Source organism: Diadema setosum, chromosome 6, assembly GCF_964275005.1.
Source record: "Diadema setosum chromosome 6, eeDiaSeto1, whole genome shotgun sequence".
Classification (NCBI taxonomy): Eukaryota; Metazoa; Echinodermata; class Echinoidea; order Diadematoida; family Diadematidae; genus Diadema; species Diadema setosum.
Genome location: NC_092690.1, coordinates 7,064,546 through 7,074,765, shown reverse-complemented (window position 1 = coordinate 7,074,765; position 10,220 = coordinate 7,064,546). Strand labels below are relative to the sequence as shown.

At 34.9% G+C, this 10,220-nt stretch overlaps 1 pseudogene; it reads left to right on the top strand.

Moving 5' to 3' along the window:
* Positions 1-6,860: 6,860 nt before the first annotated feature.
* Positions 6,861-7,636, top strand: LOC140230275 (uncharacterized; annotated as a pseudogene).
* Positions 7,637-10,220: the final 2,584 nt, after the last annotated feature.

Below are 10,220 nucleotides of genomic sequence, written 5' to 3'. Positions count from 1 at the left end.
CTAAATCATTGAGGAATTGTAGACCAATATCATTATTACCAAGTATATCCAAAGTTCTTGAAAAAATAGTTGATAAAAGGTTACATTGGTTTTTAAAAACCAATAATTCATTGATACCCAATCAATTTTGATTCAGAAGTGGATATTCAATTGATTATGAATTCGCTCACATATGTGATAAAGTAATTGAAGCTTTTGCTGATAAGGAGCATGTTATAGGTATATATATGGATTTGTCGAAAGCATTCGACACCATCGACCATGAAATATTGATTCAAAAACTTAATACGTATGGAGTACGAGCTCACGCTGTGCTCTGATTTACAAATTATTTGCAAAACCGTCAACAGTATATGTTAGTTTTCAGTCTTATGAATCACAGAAAAAAAAAAACAACAAAAAAAACTTGATATTAAATATGGGGTACTTCAAGGCTCCATTTTAGGGCCTATGTTGTTTAACATTTATATAAGTGATATCATAAATTCTTCTTCATCTTTGAATTTTATATTTTTTGCTGATGGTGCATACTTTATTACATCAGATCATGATATAGGGACCCTTGTTCATCCTTTGAACGCTGAATTATTAAATATATCGTATTGGTTTAAATCAAACAAGTTATCTTTGAATGTTAACAAGACAAATTTCGTTCATTTTAGAAAACCCTACTCACAGGATTTTAATGTCAAATATATCAATTGATGGGTTTTCTCTTTGCGAGAAGCAGATTATTAGATTTTTAGTCATTACAATCGATTCTCATTTGACATGGAACGAACATATATCCTGTCTACAAATGACCCTATCAAGAAATATTGGCGTACTCTGGGAGTTAACAAATCTTTTATCGGAACCATCCCTGATTATCTATATAATTCTTTAATTTTGCCTCATATATTGTCTTCAAATATTGTACGGGGAAATTGTAGAATTACTAAACTGAATTCATTGTATTTACTCCAAAAGCGCGCTATTCACATTATTACTAATTCCACAAATCTATCTCATACAGATACTTCATTTCATCGTTTGCATACTTTGAAGCTTCAGGACATCTACATTTTACAAACAGGTATATTCATGTACAAGTACGCAACAAATCAACTTCCCTCTTTATTTCATGATATATTTCACTTAAATTCCAATATACACACATATCCAACTCGCTGATCGACAGACTTTCACCTTGTGAACCCCAAAACTGTTTTAGCTCAGAAATCAATTAGACATTATTAGTGCGGTCCCGACGTCTGAACAACCTACCTGATGAATAAAAGCAATGTACTTCACTTTTTTTTCCTTTAAGGCTCATTTAAAGAAAAAAAAAATATTATTGAAATATGTTTCCAGTTAGTTGTCTTTGATCAATGCATTTTTTCTTTTTTTTTCTTAAGTCTCAGTCAGCCCTGACCTATGCAAAATGTTTTTCGATTTTTCCCACTCTCTCCCATTCTTTCCTTTGATAATGACTTTACAGGGGCACTTATTTGTCATACCTTCAGTTAAAGCACGTACCTTACCCCACACACGACGCACTGTCACTCGCACACACCTACATTTCTGTTGTCTACTATACCATGCAGTAGTCAATGGTGCTGCGTGCTGTTTTTTCTTTTTCAAAGCGCCAAGTCACTGTTGTTCTTTTCCGGTTTTTTTTTTTCTTCTCAATAGCAAAATGTGTTTCGTGTATCAAGATTAAGAGTTCTATGAGTACATATGAAGAGTTTGTTTGCAAAAACCGATAAGTCCATATTTGTCAAATTGAGATATTTGCGATTAAAGGTCAAGAAAAATGAAGAGAATAATAAGAAATGTTTTGGTTCTTTTGACCATAACTTCAAAAATGTACCTTTATATGTGGTGACCAATCGACAGACTTTCACCTTGTGAACCCCAAAACTGTTTTAGCTCAGAAATCAATTAGACATTATTAGTACGGTCCCGACGTCTGGAACAACCTACCTGATGAATAAAAGCAATGTACTTCACTTTTTTTTTTCCTTTAAGGCTCATTTAAAGAAAAGAAAAAATATTATTGAAATATGTTTCCAGTTAGTTGTCTTTGATCAATGCATTTTTTTTTCTTTTTTTTTCTTAAGTCTCAGTCAGCCCTGACCTATGCAAAATGTTTTTCGATTTTTCCCACTCTCTCCCATTCTTTCCTTTGATAATGACTTTACAGGGGCACTTATTTGTCATACCTTCAGTTAAAGCACGTACCTTACCCCACACACGACGCACTGTCACTCGCACACACCTACATTTCTATTGTCTACTATACCATGCAGTAGTCAATGGTGCTGCGTGCTGTTTTTTCTTTTTTAAAGCGCCAAGTCACTGTTGTTCTTTTCCGTTTTTTTTTTCTTCTCAATAGCAAAATGTGTTTCGTGTATCAAGATTAAGAGTTCTATGAGTACATGAAGAGTTTGTTTGCAAAAACCGATAAGTCCATATTTGCCGAATGGAAATATTTGCGACTAAAGGTCAAGAAAGATAAAGAGAAAAATAAGAATTTTTTTGCTTCTTTTGACCATAACTTCAAAAATGTTTCTTTATTATGTAGTGACCAATATATCATTTTAAAGGTCTTATTTTGTACTTTATGACAGGAACCGTACTTCAAACTCTTCAAAAAAACGACTGATCGGTTTTTGCAACCAAACTCTTCGTATATAATTGGGGTTGTATTATATTTGTATTACATATATGCACTCAGCAAAAAAAAAAAATAAAGAAAAAGAAAGAAAGTAAACGCTTTTTCAAGTTCAGATATCTCATAGCATATTTGGCTGAAAGCTAATGTAATATATACCATATTGAAGGTAATTTTATTGGCTATCAACCTGGTAGATCAGCAAAAAGGGAAACTTTACGCATGAGTGAACACCATTGTTTTTCTCTTCCGGGGCACACAAGTAAAAATTGCAAAACTGAACAATTTGTCATTCATGCGTATGTGCTTTTCCATAGAACAATAAGAACAAACAACAAATTTCACACAAAAAGAAACAGAAATTAAGTTGCAAAAATAAACCTTTGATCTCTATGATATCTTTAAGGACCAAAAGATCAATGAAGACTAAAAATAAAGGGGGAAAATAAAGCATCTTGTGTCAAATCTTAATTGAAATGAAATGAGAAAAGAAGTAATAATTAACAAAAATGGTAGAAATGTGAGTTTTTTTTTCAAATTTGGAAATTGTGAATAATGTTTGGTTCTTGAAATTGTCACATGGATTCTTAAATCACTAGATTGAAAGAAACAGATAAAGAAATTCTGCTCATTTAACCATCTTTATGCTTATTGTTTCCTATGTCATTTGAAGTTTGACTTGATAGATTTTTTCCCTTTAGTTTCCCACTTTGTTTTCTTAGAGGTTATGAAGGGATAAAGAGAACAAAAACTTACTTTTTCCTATTTCATGTACGTCTCTCATTGTGTTAAACTGGTCTTTTCTTGTCAATGTTATGGTGAAGGGCATTTGCAAATGAAAGAGAACGTGTCCTTTTTTTTTGCAATTTTTAATTTTGTGTCTTGGAGAACAAAAAAACGAATGTGGTTACTCATGCGTAAAGTTTTCTTTCTTATTAACCTATTAGCTTAATAGGCAATTTAATTACCTTTAATATAGTATATAATACATTGATCTTCATAAAAAATCTATGAAAAACTTGACCTCAAAAAAGTGTTTACTTTCTTTTTTTGCTGAGTGTAGATAGGGCCTCATCCACGTCATGCTCTGCTTATGATGACGGTTCCCTTTATTGACTTCTCCTTTGTTCATAGATACAATATGCCTTAATATGTTATTTTGATTCATATGTCACTACAGACTGATGTTGTAACGCAAATGATATTTTTTGTATTGCTTTGTGTGTTAACTCTCTCTTTTTTTTTGCATACTCTGCATCACTCTGTTTTCATTTACAATTACATATGGAGAAACAAAATGCAGAAAATAACCAACCACGCAAACAAACAAAATAACCCCTGCCAATGTCACCATCCCTGTCTCCGAGATCATTGTCACTGTCACCATCACCATTTCCGAAATCATTGTGACTGTCACCATCACTGTCTGTAGGAACATTGTCACCCTCATCATTACTGTCTCCGAGATCATTGTGACTGATTCCAACGCAGCTGTCTTCGAGATCATTGCCATTGTCACCAGCACTATCTCCGAGATAATTGTGACTGACTCCATTATCGTCTCCGACATCCCAATCACTGTCACTATCGATGAGATCGATGTCTCCATTTCCATCACTGTCACTCTGCGTTACAGGTTAAAGACAGACAGTAGGCTGATCAAGATTTTCATTATATTATTGGTAATCATGTAGAAATGCACACCATGCACACCTACCATTTCCTTCCTTAATTTGTCAATGAAAACTTCTTGTGGCTATCAGAAATGTCAAGATGGACCATATCTGACGGTTTCATGAAATTTCGTAGTCAATTACAGAAGAAAAGTAGCTAATTTTGACTCAAAAGTACGCCGATCGACGGCTGTGTCAGCGTAGCACGATAGAGGATCGATTATGTGGAAAAGCGATATAACGATGATAATCGATCGTTGTAGTCTGTGTTACAGCCGCTTGTTTGGTGTTTAACCAAAATAATTACGTCGGCTCGACAGTCAAATGTGGAAGAAAGAAAGTGATCTTGATGCGTCTGTTTTTTTATCGTTTTAGTTCATTTTCTCCTGCGTGTGACTGTATGATGGACAAATAATATGTGTAACGTTACAAAACAGTAAAAGATATATGAAAAAATGGGAATTAAAATATCCATCAATATACATCATGAATATTGCACAATAAAATGGATTTCTAATACAAAACAAAAGCAAATACTGGGGTTGCAGTTTTGCGATGTATACATAATAAAAAAATAATAAATGGAAAAATAAATACTATCATTAAAACAAGTACTTTCTACTATAAAGTTGAACTATCAATCAAAGGCATACGTATTATTACCATTTCAATTTCAATACTCTGTTTTTTTTTTAGGTAAAATGAGCACTTTATGAGGCCTATGAATAAATTATGTAGATTAGGTCCCTACTAGAAACAAATCTCCTTTGAATTCAACTTCCTTCTCATCTTCTTTTCTCTCTCTTTCTCTCTCCCTCCTAATACAGCCTAACCTGTTTCTTCCACTTTTCCTTCAACCTCATTCTATTCCCTTCGACACTATTCAAATTAAATTATTATTATCAACTTTTGTCATGATAAAATCAATACTTGCCACAATTAAAAGAAATGATCAATGTCTTAATCCTGATAAGAATAATCGTATCAATAATCTGAATAGTGATAATCATGATCGTGGCAATGAAAACAAAGAACTATCACAATAGCTCACTTGAGCCTTCGACTCGGGTGAGCTAACAATAAATAAAAAAATATTGTTAGTAAGCGGCTAATTAGAGACTACCAGAATCGATTATAATCGTTGACATCGTTCTCTAGCTCTGCGAATCGGCGGTGGTGCACTAACGTTACATTACGTCGGAGACTATGTTCGTGACCGACGTACTTTTCAACTCCGATTTCTCATTTTTCTTACCTTTTCGGCTTTCTAATTCCATGAAAACTCTCTGATATTGTTCAATTTAGCATCTCCAATAGCTGCACAAAATTTGATTGACAAACGGCGAAGCGAACGGTAGGTGTGCATTTCTACATGATTACCATATTATTTTCTTTTGACTGAAAATCCACATGAAATAGGTAAAAACCTAACAACGAATTATGGAATTTTCGTTCTCTGATACCTGTATAATACTATTTATCGTATAAGGCTACGAGCTGTGAGCTGTGAGGAGCTGTTAAAATATACTTTATGAATTGCTATTTTAATTTTGTGACATCTGAACGGATATACCCAGATGACAGTCTCTTTAATGGCGTAGAACACCTTTGGAGGTATGTCACACCAGGACATTTCGTGATCGATGAATTTTGAGTGTCTTTCTGAAACACTACTTCGCCTCAACACTTCACAGAGTTTGATTTATAGTCCTAAAGGTACATTTTGGTGTTGGTAGATTGACAACTGACCTACCTACAGACTGTGCATACTACCAAGATTTGTGACCCATAGGCCTGTATTGTGCTTGTGCAACCTTCTGTACCAGGGACCAATTGTACAACTCCATCGCTACCACCGTCAAGTGTAATCCTCTTACCTGTCAGCTTTGTGGACTGATCGCTCAATAGCAGATTCCCTTAACAAGTTCTTTTCATCAGTATGTTGAAATCACAGATTACCTGTTAGTGAAGGACGTTATCTCCCTAATCAACAAGTTAAATCCTGCACCCTGTGTAAAATGAATGATCCAGGTGACGAGTTTCATTTTTTGTTTAAATGTCCATTCTTTGAAACGGATCGCAAAGTTTTAATTAAGACCTATTATGCTCGCCGACCGAATGTCTTGAAAATGAAGCAGCTTTTTGATTCTAAGAACGTAAGAGTTTTAAAGAAATTGTCACGTTTCTGTCAGATCATAATGGCCAGATTTTGATGTCTCGTCATTACTTTTCTTTTACATTGTACATGTATATATTGTAAGATACTACTGCCACTGTTTGCCATTAAGTACCGATTGTCTTACTTATTCGATCGTTTTTTTGTTAACCGTCGTTGTTTGCTTTTTGAAGTTCATTATATGTATATAGTATATATATGCTTTCTGTATTACATCTTTATTTATGGCTTTGTTTAGCCATAAAACATTTACTTGTTTGTTATTCTTCCATGCCCCCTGGCGGGGCCGTTCAAGAATAAAATTCATTGTCATTGTCATTGTCATTGTCATTGTCAGTATCTGTTGGCTTGAACCATGCCCCCTAAAGGAAAGAAAAACATATCTTCCAACTCAACAGATCCAGTGGATTTAGGTGAACAGATGTGTGAAGAAGTGAGAGACTTTTTCAGCAGCCAGCAATTCAGGGACTTGCTCAAGTCTGCTCTTGTCGATGCTGTGACAAAGGAGTTGCAAACTCTCCGCGACCAACTCGAACAGACAGAGAGTAGAGTCATGGACCTTGAAAATGAGATCAAGACAAAAGCCACCATCATATCTTCGATGCAGAAAGAACAGGAACACAACAAAGACGAAATCGCCGATCTGCAGCGCACCTTGAACGATGCAGAGCAATACTCACGCAGGAACTGTTTGCGGCTGTACGGCATTCCTGAGTCGGATCATGAAGACACCGATGAAGTGGTGCTCGACCTACCCAGCAAAGAGCTGAATGTGAAGTTGAAGCCTGAGGACATCGACAGGTCCCATCGCATTGGTCCTCACGTCCTGTCCAGAGAGGAGAGAAGACAAAGCCCCCTAGACCAATCATTGTCAAATTTGCTATCTACCGTTTTCGCCATCTTGTCATCAGGAACAGGAAGCGACTGAAAGGGAAGCATACTGGCATCGAGGAGGACCTGACAGCAACAAACAGGAATCTGCTACAAAAAGCAAATAAGTTAGTCCAAACAAACAGCAATGTGATCGCAGCTTGGTCGACGGACGGAAGGATCCTGGTGCTGCTCAAAGCGACGAATGGGGGCACTGTGAAAAAGATGATACATTCAATTACTGACTTGCAAAAACTGTAAATCCATAACCCCAGCACAAATATTGCAATGTGTTTCAGAAACACTCATTACATTTTATATTTGATCATTACCTGGTGTACAATTTACCTTTTTATATTGAACTAAAGTTTTTTTTTTTATATGTATACATATCCTGGTTTGAATATAAAATGTCGATTTCTTGTGTTTGTCTTTTGTGTAACAGGCAAAGTTCTAACATAAATTGTGATAATTGTTTTCTTTGTAACAGAAACATTCAACAATATGACTCACATATATCTGATTTTGATAGTGAAGTTGCCACTCATAATGCTTATTATACTCCCAGCGAATTTTGTGATTATGTGAAATCAACTGAGAATTCAAATATGTTATCTTTGTTTCATTTTAATTGCCGTAGTTTACAACGCAAGTTTGATGACTTTTGTCAATATGTAGAAATGTTAGATATGCCTATGTCAATCATAGGAGTAACTAAAACATGGTTGAGAGATGGTGAGGAAGAGCTTATTTCTCTCCCACAGTATACCTTTGTTGGTAATGCTCGACAGGGAAAAAGAGGAGGAGGAGCTAGAATTTTTATTCAAAACAATATTAAATCTAAAGGAAGAACAGATCTAGATATATGCAATGATGTCGTTGAAAGTATTTTTATTGAGGTATATGATAAGATATAAAGTTATATTGTCGGAGTGATGTAAAAACCTCCTCAGCAGACAGATGAAAATTTTGTAGAAAATATCCAAGCTTCTTTAAATACCATATCAAATGAGAGGAAAGAAAATATCATAATGGCAAATTTTAATGTGGATTTAATGAAAATAAATGATTGTCAGTATGTGAATGATTTTATAGATAATTTCACTTCGTATTCATATTTACCTCAAATATTCAAACCAACTAGAATAACTTCTCATTCAGCTACTATATTGGATAACATATTTTATAATTATTCTGAAAAAATAGAGAAGAGTGGAATGATTCTAACTGATGTCAGTGACCATCTGACAACATTTATTTTGATTAATTCTAATGCAGTTATGAACGATTTTGATGCAGAATATAAAAAGAGGGAAATAGATGATGAAAAAATTTATAAATTTTGTTCAAAAGTACACGCAGTTGATTGGACAGTTCTATATGATATACATGATGTAAATGAGAAATATAGCCGTTTTATAGACATTTATTCTGAATTGTATAATCTATGTTTTCCTGAAATAGAGGTTAGACAAAGAAAACATATGCAAATAAAGCCATGGTTAACTGCAGAAATAAAAAAGATATTGTAAACGAAAATATGTTTTGTTTAAGGAATATTTAAGAAACCCAATAGATAGTAGAAGGAAAGTGTATAAACAATATAAAAATAAAGTTGATAATATGATATGAACTGCAAAAACTACTTGGAGAGTTATAAATGAGATATTGAGTAAGAAAAAAGAGAAAGCGTCGATAAATTAAATTGAGTTTGATGGTAAGATCACAAATAAAAAAGATATATGAAATGTGTTTAATGATTTTTTTTTTTATAGTAAAATTGGAAAAGAAATTCATGATAATGCACAGTTAAGCATATCTGAAAATGATTCTTTTAAAAATATATGTGTGGAAAGTTCGCTGATTCTTTGTTTTTAAGTCCTATAACAGTTTCAGATGTTTTAAATGTAGTTTTTAAATTAGATGTAAATAAAGCAGTAGGGTATGATGGATTTAACACAAAAGTAGTAAAAACTTATAGTATCTGGTATCTGGTGGGGAAGGACGTGCGTGTTTGTTGCTCTTGAGTTTGGCTCCCTATAACCGTCTATTCACGTTTCTACTGGAAAATTTTCGTATTGGCTGAACGCTTGCACATAGGTGGACCTGTCTGTGATAATATCTTTTTTTTTATAAAATGGGTTCAAGAATGTAGCCAATTGGAAGCGCTGAAATTAGTCACGTGTGCGTGCATTAATTTCTTCAGGTATGCACTAAGAAGAGTCTCTCTTCCACCTCGCTGGCCTGACGTACGTCACAATGTTTACACTAGCAGTGCGCACTCAATCGGTTGTTACAAGTGCGTCACGCGCTACTATACGCGCTGTCAATCCTGTAAACAACTTCTAGTTCGGGCCGCGGGCTGCCACAACAGCCGGCGGCCTTTCTTGTGCATAACAGTACGTGGCGTACGTATACTCTTATACGTACGTACAGTACTAATGTGCGGGATTTCCGAGTGCGACGTGCGTAAATGTTTGGGACGAACATCTTCGGACATCTTGACTTTTGAGCGAGTGCTACATGTAGCTGACTGGTATTGAGCCACAAAGGTACGTGAATAATGCTGTTAGTTTTCGACCCATTTTATAAAACAAATGATGCACAGGATTATTTCGTGGCGTTAGTGAAGGTGCGGCGCACTCTCGAGTATTGACAACGGTTGCGAACATGCACTCGGCTGCGCCTCGTGCATGTCGCACCATTGTCAATACTCTCGAGCGCGCCGCACCTTCACTAACACACTCTATCCTGTGCATCATTTGTATAACATCATGTCACCATTTTGAATTTTTCGTCCATTTTTCGTCGTTTCTGGATAAATTTTCATCATATAAACTTCTTC